This window comes from Triticum urartu, chromosome 4 (genome assembly GCF_003073215.2).
Source record: "Triticum urartu cultivar G1812 chromosome 4, Tu2.1, whole genome shotgun sequence".
In the NCBI taxonomy this organism is placed as follows: Eukaryota; Viridiplantae; Streptophyta; class Magnoliopsida; order Poales; family Poaceae; genus Triticum; species Triticum urartu.
Window position 1 is genome coordinate 14,164,260 of NC_053025.1, and position 20,634 is coordinate 14,184,893.

Consider the following 20,634-nt stretch of genomic DNA (forward strand, 5'->3'; position numbering starts at 1 on the left):
CTGATGGAAGTACTGTCGGGGTTAACTGTCGTGGTTCTAACTCTGACAGTGATGTAGGGGGGTATGTATGGAGAGGCTAGATCTCAGCTATTGGGAAGTTGTAAACACACCAAGATGTACGAGTTCAGGCCCTTCGCGGAGGAAGTAACAGCCCTACGTCTCGGTGCCCGGAGGCGGTCGATTGGATTACTGGCGTGTGAATAACAGGGGGTGCGAACCCCTCATACTGAGGAGGGGGTGGCTTATATAGAGTCCGCCGGCCCCCTCCTTCCCTCAGTAATGCAGGGTTTAAGGTACATTTAAGGTTGGGCGTTACCCTAATAAAGTGCTACAATGACCATAAAGACTACTCAATAGTCGACCGTTTGCCTACGAAGTGTCTTTAGGTCTTCTGGCAGACGAGTGGTTGGCTTCATGGTCGAGTGATAGCTTTCTGGTCGAGTGTCTTGAATCCGTCGAGTGGGATACCTTGAAGTCGATTGAAAGGCGACTTCTCCTAGGGATGTCCTAGGGTAGGGCTCCTTTGGACAGGTCCGTGCCCCTACCCTAGGCACATAGCTTCATCATTAGCCCCCGAATGGATCGAGGTTAGAGTGGGAAAAGAGTTGGAGATCTTTCCGACTGATTCTTCGGGCTACGTGAGCGCCTCGTTTTTGGGTCAATCGTCACGGATGACGTTGCCAACCTTTTTCAGTCGCCTTGATCCATTCCAGGCCTTTCGTCGAGTGAATTTCTTTGCTTGCGACGTACTGAGCGCCGGCGCGATCGGGGTCTTCTGTTTTGACAAGTAGTTCTGTGGCCCACGGATGTCGCAGGATTCGGGTTTTGGGAAGAGCGCGAGGCGGGAGCGGCCGCAGTAATCGGAAGCGATAAAGCGGAAGCTCCTCGATCTCTGCATCGCCTTTTTCGCCACGTACTGCGCGCGCGTCTGCTGCGGGATTTGACTGGATAGCCTGGGCCTACCAGTCAGCCACTCGGAAGTGGCTCCTTATAAATCGCCGGCTCGGGGTTTCCGAGCAGTGCGCTCTCTTCTCCTCCTTTCTTCCGCCTCTCTCACTTCGCAAGTCCCTCCGCCACCTCCGTTCCCGCCCCAGCGCAGCAGGACCGAGCGAGACTTCGCCGGCGACGATGACGAAGAGCAAGACCTCCGCTCTGGAGCGCGCGAAGAAGGCGGCGGCGGCGGGGAAAGGGAAGAGGTCAGCTCGGGGCGGATCCTCCTCCAGGACCGCTCTGCCCAAAGGTTGGATTCAGGGCGACTGGATGTCGTCGGTGCTCCGTCAAGAGGATCTCGACGACATGGTCGAGGGGGGAGTCATCCCCCACCAAGCCGCGCGTCTTCCGGGGGGAGAGATCGAACCTCAACCCCGTGACGGTGAGTGCGTGCTCCTAGCCACCCACATCGACTGAGGATTTTCTCTGCCGCCCCATCCCTTTTTCCGGAGTTTCCTGAATTTCTTCGGAGCGCAGCTCCATCACTTCACTCCCAACTTGTACCTCGCCGCTCACATTTCCATGTGCGAGGCTTTCTTGGGTTGCCGCCCCCACTGGGGACTCTTCAAGCACATCTTTACCTGTCGCTCTCAATCGGTCAAGAAGGCCAAGTCGAGTGACGAGAGGACGCAGGTGATCCAGCTGTGCGGGGGCCTGGCGATCCAGGCGAGGGGGAAGAGTTGTTTTCCTTCCATCACTTTCCCGGAGTCGGTCCGCGGTTGGCAGGCAACCTGGTTCTACTGTCAAGACCAGGCGACCCCAGGGCAGTCGACTGGACTTCCTCCATTCTCTCTCGACCGAGCTGTAAAGCCCGCTTCTCTGAAAGTGTCGCCAGAGGAAAGGGCCCAGGTCAAAGTGTTGGCGGGTCGAGTGGTTGAGCTCGTCCGAGAGGGTGTGACTGGTATGGACCTGCTGGAGGTCTTCCTCCGGAGGCGTATCCAACCGCTCCAGGCCTGTGACCACCCGATGTGGGTGTACGCGGGCCTTGACGACACCACTCGGGTCCACCCGGAGGAGGTCACCGATGAGATGCTGGAGGGGTGGCTATCGAGCATTACGGGGAACAAAGACAACCCCCGAGGAGCCAGGAGGGTGGTTCCACTCGACAATTCGTACGAAGTGGACCAGGTATGTCTTTATGTTCCCGACTGAAATCTTGCTTTCTGCATTGGTCTTCTTTGAGTTGGTCGATTGACTTTCGTCTTGTCCATTGTTTTCCAGGCGACCACCGAGATGTACTCGACGCCCAACGGGGCTCAGGGGTCAACCGAGGAAGGGGAGGCGAGCGGAGGTGAGAGCGGGGACGACCAAGGCGAGTGGGAGTCCGACGGTGAAGGAGAGGGAGACGACAATGTCGACTCCAGCAAAGAGGAGGAGGAGGAGGAGGCCGAACCCCTCGCCCAGAGGGGCGGTCCAAGCACACACACGACCCAGCGCGGGAACGTGGCAAGGCGACTGCTTCTGTTGGGCAGTCGTCGAAACGCCCTCGGACCTCTTCTCCTACGCCGACTGGGAAGGTCCCCAAGCTCCCACGCACGACGCTGCCCAAGCCGCCCAAGGCTCTACCCAAGATGAAGATAGCTGTCCCTACCATTTTTGGGTAATAATAAGACCTGTTTTCCTTCGTCGGCCATGGACAGATCCTTGGTCGATTCATTGAGCCAACCGACTGACTTTTGAGTTTTGCAGTGCTGCTACTTCTGAAGTCTCCGCCAAGGGTGACGACCAAGAGATGGAGGATGCTGTTACCTCCAACCCTTGTACAGTTACTGATGTTCTGTATTGAGTCGACTGATCATTTACTGCAACTCTGGTCGACTGAACTTTTCCTTTGTAGCCCCTCCTCATGTTATCGACCTCCCGGATGACGACGACGACGGTCCGTTGAGAGTGAGGAGGCATAAGAGGGCGTCGGCTGACAAGACCCCCCCAATCCGCTCCGGCGTCCGAGGCCGTGGCTCGGGGTGGTGGTGACGCCGCTCGGGCTTCTGTGACCTTCGCCGTTCCTCTGGCGAGTGCGCGGCCCTCGTTGTCGACTGCGGATCCGTCTTCACTCTTTGCCGCATACCCCGTCCCTAAGGACCAAGCGGCTGCTGCGAAGGAGGCTATACGCCAGGCGGGGATCATGATGGAGCAAGTGAAGATGGCTCAGGAGGCCAGCCAAGCGGCCTATGACGCGAGTTCGGCTCTTCAGAGCAACGTCCAGGTCAGTCGACTCAACACTTGGTCTGTTATGATATGCTGTTTGAAGAGTCTCTTTTCCGGAGATCTTTTGTATCTGTACACCCACTGGGTGTGTCTGCCAATCTTTGGACGAGTGGGGGCACGCTAAGTGCACCCACTGGGTGTAGTCCCCGAGACTACGGTGGACTGCTGGCAGTCGACTGTAGTCTTTACATTGTGTTGTTCTAGTTGTATTTCTTCACTAGGTTTGGTCGGTCCAGGTCGAGTGGGACTGTATCCGGTCGACTGCGGGCAGTCGACTTTTTCTCTCTTTCTCTCTTTTGTTTTAAACCAGTGGGGGCACGCTGAGTGCACCCACTGGGTGTAGTCCCCGAGACTACTGTCGAATGTTTTTGATTCGGCTGTGGTCTTAGAAATGTCACCATTGTCTCTTAGTTACTCGGAAGCAACTTATCTTGGACGTCTGTCGACTGATTTTTCTTTTGCAGAAATCTTGCGAACTTGTAGCTCGCTACACTGAGTTGGAGAATCAGCAGATCCAGCTCAACCTTAACTTGAAGCTTGCTCAGGAGAACTTGAAGAAGGCGCAAGAAGAAGCAAAAGGTATGGCTGGTGATGTTCTCCATTCTTAACGGGTGACTTTTCTTTCTCGTCCATTCTTGATGTTGGTTCCACTCGACGTGCCGCAGATAAACTAGAGGAAGCTCTGAAGAAGAAGGACCAAGATCTTGCAGAGGCACAGAAGGAGGCCTTGAGCAAAACGAAGCTCGCGGAAGAGAAACTGGCTTCGGTCGGAGCTCTTGAACAGGAGAACTCCAGACTGAAGACTGCTCTCGAGGCAGCTAATCGGGACGCTAGTCGACTGAAGAAAGAGAAGATGGCGCTGCACGACAAGGCGGGTGAGCTGTCGGGGAAGGTAAAAGATCTGGAGGCTTATCTTGGTGGACTCGCCAAGAAGCTGTTTGTCATGCTCGAAGGTACTTATTCCAACCCGGCTGTCTTGTAGTTGTCGAGCCTGCATACGGCCACTGTCTTACCCTTGAATCGTGTTTGCAGAATTCTGCCAGAACTTTGAAGAGGAGACCAGTCGAGTGGAACCAGGATTGGACCCTGTTAACTCTCTCGTGAAGGACGAGGCTGCAATGAACGTGCTCCGTCTGGAGTCTCGTACTGCCAGCGTCGTTGACTATCTGGCTCGGCTGAAAGTTGCGATGTCGCGGATCGACGCATCCCTCTGGCCTGGGACGATGCTTCAAAACGACCTCGAGTCTCTGATGGCTCGACTTAACGAAGTCCCAGGTCGAGTGGCGGAGTGGAAGAAATCTTCAGCTAGATGTGGTGCTGATGTCGCTCTGTCCCTGGTCCGCGTCCATTGCAAGGAGGTGCGAGAAGAAAAGCTGGCAGCCATCCAAGTCGCCAATACCAGGAAGCACAGCTTTCAAGACTTCATGGAGACCTTCATCGCTGCTGCCACCCGCATTGCCGACGGGATCGACTTGGACGAGTTCGTCGCCCCTTCCAGTCCTCCTCCTGAGGAGTGAAAAAACTTTAAATTGCCTCGGAATGCCGAGTGGATTTGTAACCATTAAACTTTGCCTTAAATTTGCCTCGGGATGCCGAGTGGACTTGTAACAGTTATACTTTGCCGAGCCGAGGGCTCGAGTACTTTGAGGTCTGGGACCTTTTAGGCTTTATCTGAAATTGATTTCTCGTTGGTCATCTTCATGGTTTGATTCGTCGAGTGGAACTTGATCTTCACTCGGAGTTAGCAGTCGACTCGCGGATTGGGTTGAGTCTTGTACTTAGGCGAGCACTGGGCTGCAGCTAAGCCTCTGAGTGGCAGGTTTGTTCTCCACTCGGTAGGGTTTTTGAACACTTAGGCGAGCGCTGGGCTGCAGCTAAGCCCCCGAGTGGGAGGTTTGCTCTCCACTCGGTAGAATTTTTTCAAACTTAGGCGAGTGCCTGACTGCAGCTAAGTCTCTAAGTGAGAGAACTTAGGCGAGTGCTGGACTACAGCTAAGCCCCCGAGTGGGAGGATCGCTCCCCACTCGGTAGGATTTTTTCAAACTTAGGCGAGTGCCAGACTGCAGCTAAGTCTCTAGGTGAGAGAACTTAGGCGAGTGCTGGACTGCAGCTAAGCCCCCGATTGGGAGGATCGCTCTCCACTCGGTAGGATTTTTTCAAACTTAGGCGAGTGCCGGACTGCAGCTAAGTCTCTAGGTGAGAGAACTTAGGCGAGTGCTGGACTGCAGCTAAGCCTCCGAGTGGGAGGATCGCTCTCCACTCGGTAGGATTTTTTCAAACTTAGGCGAGTGCCGGACTGCAGCTAAGTCTCTAGGTGAGAGAACTTAGGCGAGTGCTGGACTGCAGCTAAGCCCCCGAGTGGGAGGATCGCTCTTCACTCGGTAGGATTTTTCCAAACTTAGGCGAGTGCCGGACTGCAGCTAAGCCCCCGAGTGGGAGGATCGCTCTCCACTCGGTAGGATTTTTTCAAACTTAGGCGAGTGCCGGACTGCAGCTAAGTCTCTAGGTGAGAGAACTTAGGCGAGTGCTGGACTGCAGCTAAGCCCCCGAGTGGGAGGATCGCTCTCCACTCGGTAGGATTTTTCTAAACTTAGGCGAGTGCCAGACTGCAGCTAAGTCTCTAGGTGAGAGAACTTAGGCGAGTGCTAGACTGCAGCTAAGCCCCCGAGTGGGAGGATCGCTCTTCACTCGGTAGGATTTTTCCAAACTTAGGCGAGTGCCGGACTGCAGCTAAGCCCCCGAGTGGGAGGATCGCTCTCCACTCGGTAGGATTTTTTCAAACTTAGGTGAGTGCCGGACTGCAGCTAAGTCTCTAGGTGAGAGAACTTAGGCGAGTGCTGGACTGCAGCTAAGCCCCCGAGTGGGAGGATCGCTCTCCACTCGGTAGGATTTTTTCAAACTTAGGCGAGTGCCGGACTGTAGCTAAGTCTCTAGGTGAGAGAACTTAGGCGAGTGCTGGACTGCAGCTAAGCCCCCGAGTGGGAGGATCGCTCTCCACTCGGTAGGATTTTTCTAAACTTAGGCGAGTGCCGGACTGCATCTAAGTCTCTAAATGGGAGAACTTAGGCGAGTGCTGGACTGCAGCTAAGCCCCCGAGTGGGAGGATCGCTCTCCACTCGGTAGGATTTTTTCAAACTTAGGCGAAGCGGATTCGCAGCTAAGCCACCCACTGGGGGATTTCGTAAGCAAACAGGAGTGACAGCAATTATTGAAATACTCTTGCCTTTGATAAAAAATAAACTGCAGCAATTTTTCTTATTACATCTCGTCCAAGGGAGAGCTCAAGTGTAAAAGGGGCGGAGTAGTTCCGCATTCCAAGCTCGTGGCTCGTCGACCTGGCGATCAACATTGTAGAGGTGATACGCTCCATTGTGGAGGACTCTGGTGATGATGAAGGGGCCTTCCCAAGTAGGAGCAAGCTTGTGTGGTTTCTGTTGATCCACTCGGAGGACCAAATCTCCTTCTTGGAAGGCTCGACTCTTCACATTCCGGGCGTGGAATCGACGCAAGTCTTGCTGATAAATGGTCGATCTGATCATGGCCATCTCCCTCTCTTCTTCTAGGGGGTCGACTGCGTCTTGCCGGGCCTGTTTTGCTTCATCTTCGGTGTAAAGCTCGACTCGGGGTGCGTTGTGAAGAAGATCACTTGGCAGAACCGCTTTGGCTCCATAAACCAGAAAGAATGGAGTTCTTCCAGTCAACCGGTTAGGGGTGGTCCTCAATCCCCATAGAACAGACGGAAGCTCGTCGAACCAAGCACCTGCCGCGTGCTTGAGATCACGCATCAGTCGAGGCTTTAGTCCTTTGAGGATTAGACCATTTGCTCTTTCAGCTTGTCCGTTCGACTGGGGATGGGCGACCGATGCGTAGTCGACTCGAGTGCCTTGAGAGGCGCAAAAAGCTCTGAACTTGTCCGAATCAAAGTTTGACCCATTGTCAGTGATGATGCTATGCGGGACTCCATATCTGAATGTTAGCCCTCTGACGAAACTGATAGCAGTGCAAGCATCAAGATTCTTGATAGGCTTAGCTTCAATCCATTTGGTAAATTTGTCGACTGCCACAAGCACATGAGTGAAACCACTTCTGCCTATTTTCAGTGGACCAACCATGTCTAGTCCCCAAACAGCAAAGGGCCAGACGAGTGGAATGGTCTTCAGGGCTAACGCAGGCTTGTGTGACATGTTGGAGTAGAACTGGCACCCTCCACACTTGTCGACTATCTCTTTTGCCATCTCGTTTGCTCTAGGCCAGTAAAATCCTGCTCGGTATGCTTTAGCCACAATGGTCCGAGAGGACGCATGGTGACCACAGGTCCCCGAGTGGATATCGTCAAGGATTACCTGACCTTCTTCTGGTGTTATGCACTTCTGACCGATTCCAGTCGCGCTTTCTCTATACAACTGCCCCTTTATGACTGTGAAGGCCTTGGAACGGCGGACGATCTGTCGAGCCTCTTCCTCGTCCTCTGGGAGCTCTTTCCTTAGGATATACGCGATGTACGGTATCGTCCAGTCGCGAGTGATTGCCAAGACTTCCATGATTAGGTCGACCACAGCAGGAACTTCGACTTCAGTCGGATCTGTGGCACTTTTCGGTTGTGGGGCTTCTTCTGTGAAAGGATCCTCCTGGACTGATGGCGAGCGGATGTGCTCCAAAAACACATTGCTGGGAATGGCTTCTCTCTTGGAGCCTATCTTTGCCAGATCATCAGCTGCTTGATTTTTCAGTCGGGGGATGTGATGAAGCTCTAACCCCTCGAATTTCTTTTCTAGCTTTCTCACTGCGTTGCAATAACCAGTCATAGCCGGACTTCTGACATCCCACTCTTTCATCACCTGATTAACCACCAAATCTGAGTCGCCATAGACCATGAGGCGACGAACGCCGAGTGAAATGGCCATGTGCAACCCATACAAAAGTGCTTCATACTCTGCTTCATTATTGGAGGAATCGAAGTGAATCTGGAGAACATATCTGAGCTTATCTCCTCGGGGGGAGACTAGAACTACCCCAGCACCGGAACCATTCAGCATCTTAGATCCATCGAAGAACATGGTCCAGTGCTCCGAGTGAACTTGAGTCGGAAGTTGCTGTTCAATCCACTCGGCGACGAAATCTGCAATTGCTTGGGACTTGATAGCCTTCTTTGCTTCAAACTTGATATCTAAGGGAAGGAGTTCGATCGCCCACTTGGCCACTCGACCAGTTGCATCTCTGTTATGCAGAATCTCTGACAATGGGGCGTCGCTGACGACTGTAATGGAGTGGTCAGAGAAGTAATGTGCAACCTTCTTCGTGGTCATGTAAATCCCATATACAAGCTTCTGGTAGTGAGGGTATCTTTGTTTTGAAGGGGTCAAAACTTCAGACAGATAATAGACTGGGCGCTGAACTCTGAAGGCCTTTCCTTCTTCTTCCCACTCGACCGTAAGTACTGTACTGACAACTTGTCCTGTGGCTGCAATGTAAAGCAGCAGAGGCTCTTTGCTGATTGGGGCAGCGAGCACCGGCTGGGTGGTGAGCAGAGCTTTGAGCTCTGCAAATGATGCGTCAGCTTCTGGAGTCCACTCGAACTTGTCAGACTTCTTCATCAGTCGGTAAAGAGGCAACGCCTTTTCACCGAGACGAGAAATGAATCGACTTAGAGTGGCCAAGCAGCCTGTAAGCTTTTGGACATCGTGCACGCGTACAGGACGCTTCATCCGGAGTATGGTGCCAACCTTTTCAGGATTGGCATCAATCCCCCGTTCGGAAACGAGAAAACCGAGTAACTTTCCACCTGGAACTCCGAACGTGCACTTTGATGGGTTGAGCTTGATATCATACCTCCTGAGGTTGGCAAAGGTTTCAGCAAGGTCGGCCCGCAGGTCGGAACCTTTCCGTGACTTGACCACAATATCATCCATGTATGCCTCCACATTCCGAATGATTTGAGTGAGTAGACACTTCTGAATCATTCTCATGAACGTGGCTCCGGCGTTCTTGAGGCCGAATGGCATGGTGACGTAACAGAAGAATCCGAATGGAGTGATGAAAGCTGTTTTGATCTCGTCGGGTCCATACAGACGGATCTGATGGTACCCGGAATAGGCATCTAGAAAAGACAATCTCTCGCATCCCGCAGTCGAGTCGACTATTTGGTCGATGCGAGGGAGGGGAAAATGATCTTTCGGGCAGGCCCGATTGATATGTTTGAAATCAATGCACATGCGAAGTGACTTGTCCTTCTTGGGGACCATGACAACATTGGCAAGCCACTCGGAATGGTAAATCTCTCGGATGAACTCCGCTGCTAAGAGCCGAGCCACCTCCTCGCCAATAGCTTTCCTCTTCTGGACGGCGGACCGTCGAAGATGTTCTTTCATGGGCTTGAACTTCGGGTCGACTCATAGACGGTGCTCAGCCAGCCCCCTGGGAACTCCAGGCATGTCAGAAGGCTTCCATGCGAAGACGTCCCAGTTCTCATGGAGGAACTGGATGAGCGCTTCTTCCTATTTGGAGTCGAGCGTCGTCGAGATGTGAGTCGGAGCAGCGTCGGGGTCGGTCGGGTGAATGTGAGCTGTCTTAGTTTCACTGGCCGACTGAAAAGCAGATTCTGAAGCAGGCTTCTTGGCTCTTAGCAATTCATTCGGATCAGCAGTCTTCTGGTACTCTTGCAGCTCAACAACTGCCATCTGAGCGTCAGCAATCTTCGATCCTTTCTGAAAACACTCCTCAGCTTTCTTCCTATTGCCGGTAACGGTGATCACGCCTTTGGGGCCAGGCATCTTCAGTTTGAGGTACACGTAACATGGCCGAGCCATGAAGCGTGCGTAAGCTGGCCTGCCCAGAATGGCATGATAGGCACTTTGGAAGTCAACAACCTCGAATGTCAACTTTTCCTTGTGGTAATTCTTTGAATCGCCGAAAACCACATCGAGAGCAATCTGTCCGAGTGACACGGCCTTCTTCCAAGGAATGACTCCGTGGAAGCTCATGTTACTGGTACTGAGTCTGGACATCGGAATGCCCATCCCTTTCAATGTTTCAGCATATAGTATGTTCAAGCCGCTGCCACCATCCATCAGGACTTTGGTCAGTCGAGTGCCTTCGATGACTGGGTCGACCACCAAAGCTTGCCTCCCAGGGGTGGCAATGTGCGTAGGGTGATCGGACTGGTCGAAGGTGATGGCAGTCTGCGACCATTTCAGATAACTGGGTGTCGCCGGAGCAACCATGTTCACCTCACGGTTAATGACTTTCAGTCGACTTTTGCTCTCGACATCAGCAAAAATCATCAGGGTGGAATTGATTTGGGGGTATCCATCGTCACTGTCTTCCTTGTCTCCGACTCTGTCCGACTCTTTTTCCTTATCCTTGGGTTGTTTGCCCTGAAACTGCTGGATCAGGAGCCGACACTGTCGAGTGGTATGCTTTGGGTAAATAAAATTATCCTCTTCATCCTTCTTGGTGTGGATGTGACATGGTAGATCCAAAACATCGTTTCCATCCTGATCCTTGACTTTCTTGGGCTTCCAGGTGCCCTTGGGTTTTCCCTTGAAGTTTCCTTGGGCTACGGCCAGGGCCTCCCCAGGAGCGGCTGGCTCGGCCTTCCACTTCTGTTTCCGACTGGAGTTTCCTCCGGTTTCTTGGGCGACTGCCTTGTGCTTGCCACTCCAGAGTCGGTCCTCGTCTTCACCATTAGCGTACTTGGTGGCAATATCCATCATCCGATTCAGAGACATCTCTCCAGTTCGACCGAACTTCAGATTCAACTCTCTGTATTTAACGCCCTCCTTGAAGGCACAAACTGCTTGATGGTCTGGCACATTCTCGACTGAGTGATGCAGTGTGATCCACCTCTGGATGTATTCCCTCAGAGTTTCATTCGGCTTCTGCACGCAAGACCGCAACTCTGTAAGGCCAGCGGGTCACTTGCATGTTCCTTCAGAGGTTGTGATAAACACTCGGGAGAGGTCCTCCCAGGTGTAAATACTGCTGGGCGCCAACTGATTTAGCCACGCTCTGGCTGAGCCCTCTAACATGAGAGGCAAATGCTTCATGGCCACCTCATCATTGCCACCGCCAATCTGGACAGCCACTCGGTAATCTTCAAGCCAAGTGTCAGGCTTAGATTCGTCGGTGAACTTGCTGATTCCAGTCGCCAGCCTGAAATTGGGAGGAATCACTGCGGCTCTGATGGCTCGACTGAAACACTCTGGCCCTGAAGCACGTGCTCTGCTGCTGGCAGGCGCATCTCTATTGTGGCCCTCTCGATGAGCTCTGTTCCTGTCAACCAGACCTTGAACGAGGATGGATCTCGCATCAAAGCCCGGGTCTCTGGGGTCGACTGGAATCCTCTGGCCAACACTATGAGGGCGTCTGTCATCTTGCCGTCGAGGCGCATATGACCCACTCCTCGGGGGAGGGGTTGGCACTCGACGTCGATCATCACGGTCGAATCGGTGATCATACTGCTCATTCCTCCTGTACTGATCATGCCGGTCACCACGTCCCTCACGCCTCGGGGGCGATCTCGGGCTGTGAGCCGACTCGACTGTATCCGTCGCGACGGATCGACTGTGGATCCTGTTCCGCGACTGAGAGACAGCAGAATTCTGGTTTCCCACCGCCCGGAGCAGCGCTCTGATCTGCAACAAGCTCCTGCCCGCCTCCGACTGGGAGGGCTGAATTGATTCTGCTATACGGGCCGCAGCGGCCAAATTCTGAACTGGGGTTCGGTATACCTGCGGCGGCGGGAAGAGCTGACGCCGACTGGACTCGGGAGCTGGCTGACGTCGACTGGAATCGGGAGCCCGCCGACGCGCTTGCTCGTCGAGTGTCCGCTGGAGATTCTCCAGTCGAGTGCGCTCGGCCAGGTTAGCCAAGCGCGCGTCCTCCAAGGCCCGGGCCTCGGGGGTTTCTTCGACAATAGGAGTGTGGAGCGCGTCCATGTTTCGACGGCGAAGCTCCTCTCGCTGCGATGATGTGAGAGGTTCGGGTAGATACTCATCGTGGGGATGCGACGGGTCGCCCCCACCCGCGCCTCCACCAGCGCGAGGGAAACCAGGAGGACTGTCAGAACCTCACCCGCTAGGTCGCAGCTGTTGCACTCGGATGCGGTCTCCGCGGAGCCAGTTGACAGGTCGAACAGGCCGCAGAGGGATTCGTCGGGCTCGATCGCCGCGACTTGCGGGGTGGCCGACTGGCGAGCCACGGCACGGCTCACCCACCTCTGAAGTCTCGACCGACCGGAGCGCTTACGCCGGTGGGAGACCGAGCGAGGGGATGATACGGGGGCCGACCGATACTGGGTCGACGGCTGTCGCAGAAGGACGCCACGAACGCATGCGCGAAAATGCGTCGCACCACGGACGGGGAGCGCGTCGATGTCGAGTGGTGCCTCCTGGAGCCAGGCGGAGTCGTCGGCGATGAACGTGAGTGCGCCGAGACGGATCTCGCGGCCCTCCACCAAAACTCTGCACGAAACCATGATCAAAGGGATCGAAAAAAAAACCGCAACTTCTCCAATTAGGCGCTAAGATTCCTGCCCCATGGTGGGCGCCAACTGTCGTGGTTCTAACTCTGACAGTGATGTAGGGGGGTATGTATGGAGAGGCTAGATCTCAGCTATTGGGAAGTTGTAAACACACCAAGATGTACGAGTTCAGGCCCTTCGCGGAGGAAGTAACAGCCCTACGTCTCGGTGCCCGGAGGCGGTCGATTGGATTACTGGCGTGTGAATAACAGGGGGTGCGAACCCCTCATACTGAGGAGGGGGGTGGCTTATATAGAGTCCGCCGGCCCCCTCCTGCCCTCAGTAATGCAGGGTTTAAGGTACATTTAAGGTTGGGCGTTACTGGTAACGCCCCTAATAAAGTGCTACAATGACCATAAAGACTACTCAATAGCCGACCGTTTGCCTACGAAGTGTCTTTAGGTCTTCTGGCAGTCGAGTGGTTGGCCTCATGGTCGAGTGATAGCTTTCTGGTCGAGTGTCTTGAATCCGTCGAGTGGGATACCTTGAAGTCGATTGAAAGGCGACTTCTCCTAGGGATGTCCTAGGGTAGGGCTCCTTTGGACAGGTCCGTGCCCCTACCCTAGGCACATAGCTTCATCATTAACCAAATCCCCAATCAACATACTTGTATTACAAGTTCACAGAGAGTATCAACCATGACTTCACAACTTTGGGTTGCAGAAAAGATCACCCCAATTTTAGCCAAAACACCAAACACTACTGCCAAGAAACTCAAATTAGACTTGGAAAAGATGTACCCCATTAAACTAAAATATACCACAGTGTGGAAGGCAAGACAAAGGGCAATGAAAAATTTATATGGTGATTGGGCAAATACATTTAGGATGCTTTACAACTTCAAAGCAGAGGTGGAAAAGAGGTCACCTGGCAGTGTTGTGGAGATAGATACAGAGGTATCAGCCGAAGGTGAAGTCAAGTTCTCCAAGTTTTTTATGGCTTTGAAGCCTTGCATCGATGGGTTCAAAGCAGGGTGCCGTCCATATTTGAGCATAGACTCATCATTTTTGACAGGCAAGTGGAATGGTCAGTTGGCAGCATGCAATGATCTAGATGGACACAACTGGATGTTTCCTATTGCTGTTGGCTTGTTTCAGTTAGAAACAGAGGCTTCATGGACATGGTTCGTGATCCAGTTGAAAAGATGCCTAGGGCCAGTGTCACCTTTGGCTATACACACAGATGCATGTAAGGGGCTTGAAAATTCAGTGAAAATTTTTTTCCCACATGCTGAGCAGAGGGAGTGCTTCAGTCATTTGTGGATGAATTTGATCAAAAAATTTAGAGGAGAAGAATTTGGGCACATGTGGACAGCAGCAAGATCTTACACTAGACAGACACACAAATATCATCTTGATAAGATAATGGCAGCATGTGATGAGTTTGGTCCATGGCCGAACACCTACCATTCTTTGTTATGGTACAGGTCAGCATTCAACACTGTCATCAAGTGTGACCACATCAACAACAATTTGGTAGAGAGTTTCAACAACAAGGTGAAGGAGTTAAAAGATTTGCCTATGCATGACATGGTTGACCAAATCAGGATCATGCTCATGCGGTTGTGGGAATTGAGAAGAAGGATAGGTGATTGTCTGCAAGGTGATAAGCTTCCAGCAGTGGTACAACAGGTGGTCAATAGGAGCAGATGTCTTTCACATTTGTTTGTTGAAAAATCTTCACCTTGGGGTGCTGAAGTTAGAGATAACAAAACTAGAAGGAGACATGTTGTTAACACTGAATTGCATGGTTGCACTTGCCTCGAGTGGCAACACACTGGTAAACCATGTGAGCATGCCATTCTCTTCTTAGCATCCCAACCGAAGATAAACATGCACCCATATTTGCATGAATATTATTCGGTAGCAAGATTCAAAGCTGCATATGCTACTCCAATTCCAGCACTTACAGATCAGTCTCAGTGGCCTGAAGTGGACATTGAATTTTCCATGTGTCCTCCCTTGACGAAAAGAAAGGCTGGCAGGCCTAAACAGAGTAGATTCAAGGCATGGTTTGAGAAAGGTGGGAGTAGTGAGAAGGGAAAGAAAGATGGAAAGCCAAAAAGGGCCCAAAAAGGTAAAAAAACAGATGCAAGTTGTGCCATGAACTTAGGCACAGAGTGGGATCTGTCAAATGCCGTTACACTCCTGATAAGCCAAAGTATGTTCTTGTTTATTTGTATGTGTTTTGATTTGGTGCTTTTTTTCCAATTACTGTATCTATAACATTTTCCCAATGGCCAGGAGGAAGCGAGCAAGTCAGCCCCTTGTTGTTGAACACTGTTGGCCAACAAAAAAAGCAAGAGTCAATGGAGGTAGAAAGAAGAGAAGTGTGCCTGAGCCTGAGCAGACTGAAGAAAATCCTGCCGCAGTCAACATTCAGACTGAAGAAACTAATGTGGAGGTGCACACCGAAGAAACTGAAATTGCACTCAACATTCAGACTGAAGAAACTGCTCTCGAGGTTGAAACTGAACCTGAGCGTGTCAAGGTTCAGACTGAAGAAACCCATGTTGAGGTACACACGAAGAAACTGAAACTGATGTCAACATTCAGACTGAAGACACTGATCACGAGGGTGTTGGCAAGGTGTTGAAAAGACTAGTGAAGAAAACCAAGATGATCAGTGAACTTGTGTGCGTAGTAGAACCAAAAACAAGAAGTGCTAAGGCGAAGAAGGGCACACTACGTGGTAGGAAGAGGTAGAACATAGAACTGTTTGAAAATTTGGGGCATGTAATAATATTTGTAACTTGGTGCGTACTGGTAGTCACTATGTATCCCCGTATTTCTATTCGAACTTGTTTGTTGGTACCTTGTCTAAACCAGCCAAATAAAATTCAAATTTGGGCTCAAATTTGAATTAGGGATGGGGTATTGATGTTTTAATGCTATCTAAAGTACCTCAACTGAAATATGTTTGCTTGCTGATTATTCCGAGCACTTTTGGTAAGTTGAACTCATAGTCATGAAAAGTGTGTCTCAAATGACCTCCAAAGGTAGGGTAAACGGCCTCATATTTAAGCAAGTTTTTTTGGCACCTTGTCTAAACCAGCCAAATAATTTTTCTACACATCTATTCTACCTATATAGTGCAAATCTAAAGTCTCACTATTTATTGAATTAATTTTCTATTATTTTCTTTTTTTAAAACAAGGTTTAATAGAAAATTATATATAAAACAAGTTTAAAACATGAAAATGAGAAAAGTAAGTTAAGATCTTTCTTAGTCAATACAAAATGAAGTTTTGGTGAGGTTTTCACTCTCTCTCTCCCTTGAACTCCATACTACATTGTTCGAGGAATGACAATTTTGTGAAGGATTTTTCGTAAAAATGTATGTAAACCATATTTATATATTTTTCTCGTTACTATACGACATAATAAGAGTATGTGCGCAAATTTTATATTTTTTTGATTTTTTTGAATTAGTTATGCTCAACCCTAATCTGTCAAAACCCCTCAAAACCTCTCAAAACCCCTCAAAACCCCTCTCAAAACCCCTCAAAACCCTGCACACTACCGGGTCGTCGATCATTGTGCGTGGACGGTTGAGATCAGGCGCTAGGGTTAGCTACAGTGTGCATCGATCCGCATGAGACGCACCGATTGGTTGAATCAGTGTGCATCAATCTGCATGAGACGCGCTGATTGGTTGAATCGGTGGGGTTTGGATCAGCCTCTCATTGGGGCATCAGGACCATTCATTTGAATCCAACGGCAAGAGTTGACGCGGTGCATGGACCAAACCTACGCAGTGCCCTTTCCATCGTTGCATGCGTTCCCATGCCTACCCGCAACATGCATGCCCACCCGCAGAACTGCGTCCGTGCATTGCATGCATGCCCTTGAAGTAGCCCTGCTCCACCACCCCTATCGACGTAGTAAGCTGTCGCATGCCTACCATTAGAACCGAATGCAGCGTCGCATCAAAGCATGCACCCGGCCACAATGCAGCAGCCCGATGAAGACAACCAAAAAGCCAACGCTGCATGGCGTGCTGTCACTACTAGGAAAAGGGCTATAGATGATATCGACATTAATGGCGTACCATGTATGTGGTGCGCCACTGCTATATAGCAGTGGCACACCAGATACAGGTGCGCCATTATTGACATATTACTAATGGCGCACCTGGTGTGTGGTGCGCCATTAGTAGTTTTGAAAAAAAATAAAAAAATTTGTTAGTAATGGCGCACCATGGGATAGTGCGCCATTACTAGTTGACATAGTAACGGCGCATCACACACACAATGCGCCATTAATAGTTTTGAAAAAAAAAATTGTTAGTAGTGGCGCACCAGTGGACAGTGCGCCATTACTACACTGTCCACTGGTGCGCCACTACTAACAATTTTTTTTCAAAACTACTAATGGCGCACCACACATCAGCTGCGCCATTAGTAACCCTGGTGCTAAATGCACACCCAAAATTTACAAATATGAATTGTAGTGTTTGGAGTGATTCTTCATCGCACGTTGAGGGATGGTTATATGATCTAATTAGATTAGCATTGTTGAGAGATTGCACTAGCGAAAGTACAGACCCTAGGCCTTATTTTGAAGCATTGCAATAGCGTTTGTGCTCCATTTTATCAATTGCTACCTTGCTGTTTTTTATTGTTCCTATCACAAAAATCAACATCTACTATCATTACTACACTTTTATTATCATCTCTTCGCCGAACTAGTGCACCTATATAAATTACCATTGTATTTGGTGTGTTGGGGACACAAGAGACGTTTTGTTATTTGATTGCAGGGTTGTTTGAAAGAGACCATCTTCATCCTACACCTCCCACGGATTGATAAACCTTAGGTCATCCACTTGAGGTAGATTTGCTACTGTTCTACAAAACTCTGCGCTTGGAGGCCAAACACGAGTCTACAAGAACTAGTTGTGTAGTAGACATCAGCGTCGTGCATGGGCGCTTATTTGATCTGACGGACTAGTCCCCAGATCATGGTCGACTGCTCCAGGGATGGCACTAGTTGTTGACCGCTTCCGTGGAGATAGGCTGGGGCCGTGGGTGCTACAGCCCGCGGGCTATGGTGCTCTGGTTCTTAACTAGCGAATAGATCTACCCTTCGTGCTCTAGATCAGATCATGTCAGCCCTATGCCCGCATGTCTTGGAAGGGATCTCTCTGGTAAGGTTGCAGTCTATGGTGAGGTGCTTTGCCATCGGTGTTGGTCAGGGTAACCACTTCGGCCAACGTCAGCGACCTTCTTGTGGATTGCGATGACCATTCAGAGTTCTTTGTGAGGGTTACCCTCTTCAGATCTAGTGGTTGCCTTCATAGGTGAGATGCAGTCTATAAATGACGGCTTGACGCAAAGGATATGGTTGTGCGGTGGCGGCGGTGGGGTTTCTAACCCAGCGCATGTAGCTGTTAGGATTGTGAAAAAGTGGTGGCGACAGCATGCAATTGACTCTGATGATGGTACTTCTCAAGTACCTGGTCTCGAGCTCCGGGGTGAAAATCTAGGTTTGACCCGAGTTGGCTATACCTGGCAATGGCGATGTTTTTGCATCGTTATCTTGTTGAATGCGTTGCTCGGATATGCTCAGATTGGTTCTTCAGGGTGAAAACCTAGACACTGGCCTTTGGTGGTTGGATCCGGTGACGGCGGTGCTCGAGCGTCGCTCCCTTCCTTAAGGCGTTACAGTTGAAGAAACTCGTTGTCCTTGTGGTGTCATGAGATAGTTGGTGTGGATATGGTCTTTGTTATAGTTTGCCGATGGCAGATTTGATCGTTTGGGTTTTTTTCTTTTTCCTCGCTTAGGCATAGCTTTGGTCTTATGACTTTGCTATTTGCCGGTGAGTTTTCTTTTCTTGTGTACGTCTTGTTGTTGGCTGTGTGCATCCTAGCTATGCAGAGGCCGGGTGCGTGCTCATATGTTTGTATTCACTTGATGCTTCATTTTGAGTTAATAAAATCCACCCTTTGTCGTTTATGTCCTATTGCGGCCAATTTCCTACAAAAACTTGTTGAAAAATGAAGGAAACGATTTTGCCTTCTTCAGAAAATACCTAAGAACATTGTGTTTTACAGTAGAAGATAAGCTACAACCTGGCCTATACTCTGTTTTAGAAGCCTTGCCAAGACTGAGATCTCCGATCACCTCCAAACCAAGTATCCGTGACATCTGTGGCTCTCATGTCAGCTATCCTTTCAACTTTCAATCCATAGTCTCCATCCAACATCACACCTAATTAAGCACATACTGCCCAGTCTCTTTGTAATTAGAAACAGATGGCTGCTATTCTAGTTGTCTTAGCCATAGACCAATTTACTTATTTTCCCCTACTGAGTAGTGTTGTGGGTTGAGATGTGTCCCCTGTCTTGCAGGGTGCTGGTCCTGAATTGAGTTTAGTACTACAATCTACAATGATGGATGTGCAATCTACAATTCTACGTCGCAAAGAAACCCACAACGAAACCTAGATTGAAGACAACAGACACCACCAAATCCACGGAGAGGAGCCAATCAGAGATGGTGGTCGAAGAGATCAAGTATTGTCCATGAAGCAACCGCGGATGCCTTACCAATGACGCCACTCTTCTTGCCTATGCTCCCGAAAGCCTTATTCACCTTCTTGATTTTTTCTGTGGAAACCTCCTCTACTAGGAGCCAAGCACTCTCCTTGCCAGACCCAAGGTTAGCTACCTCAAAGCAGGCGAGCAAGCCGCAAAGCTTTTTCATGAAGGTCGCCTCGTCAATACGTTCAGACATACCTTCACGGTCAAAGAAGGTCGACCAGATGGAATTCAACACCTCAGAATTAGGTGCCAAAACACCCACCTCATCAACCTCATTACCCACAGACGTCACCTGGCCAACAACCACAGGTGATAGAGCAAATAGCAGCATCCAAACCTCCACGGTCCACAAAGGCAAGCGGCTGACTAGGATCCAACTACGGCGGCGAGGGCACATTCGGCATCGCCAAGGCCCCTCAAGGCGACCCCCATCACCATAAGAAGCACCATCGAAATAGGTGAAGTGGGCTCCACACAAAGCTTCTGCAGCACCGGAGCCACGACTTCGACAACGACTTCACTCTTAGAAGCAATCGACACGGCAGGCTACAACGACAGGCAGAATGTACCACTGGGGAAGAGATCTCCATACATGCCTCCCAAGTTCCATGTGGTAAGTCTTGGGAAGCTGTTGTGTATAGGAAAAAGTGTGTTCAAACCTATTAACATGTGATCTACTTTCAAAGATCTTGACAGGAGAAACGTAACAGTGAAAATGGTTCGTAATTTCAGCACATGATTAAAGAGATTAAACGTTTTGAAGAAACTAATGTATGAATATTTTTTACAAAACTCACAGCTTGTGACATGTGACGCATTGCATGTGCAACATTTGTCACCACTGAAGGAGGTATTAATGAGCAGGTCACGTGTCATGTGCTGGGCGCACCGCCAGGATTTCATTTTTTTTCTTTTCTACACATGTTTTCAGGTTTTATTTTGTTTTTAGGCCTTTTGGTTCTTGCTTGGTTTTCCTATGTATTGATTGGGGTTTTTTTTCAGAAATGGTGCTTTTCCACAAGAAGCACATCATGTGCTTATGCCAGAACCATGATTGTGCTTTCCAAAAAGAGAAAAGAACAACTTGTGCTTCCATGAAAAGAAAATTTTCATGACCGCAAATTTTTTTTTGAATCCTCGACATTTTCCAAATTCGCAACTTTTTTGATTTCATGAACATTTTTTGAATCCCTGAATAATATTTGAATTTATGAACATTGTTTTCAAATCAACAAACATTTTTTTGAATTCATGGTTTTTTAATAAAATTTGTGAACACTTTTTCACTTCAGAAACTTTTTCATATTCATGATTTTTAATTACTAAAACTAAACCGACCGGAATAAAAAAACGAAAAGCGTGCTAGCTCTCC

At 50.0% G+C, this 20,634-nt stretch overlaps 1 pseudogene; it reads left to right on the forward strand.

Annotated features, from left to right (window-relative positions):
• The first annotated feature begins 4,051 nt into the window (after positions 1 to 4,051).
• Positions 4,052 to 20,634, forward strand: part of LOC125554515 — a 91,074-nt pseudogene continuing 74,491 nt past the window's right edge.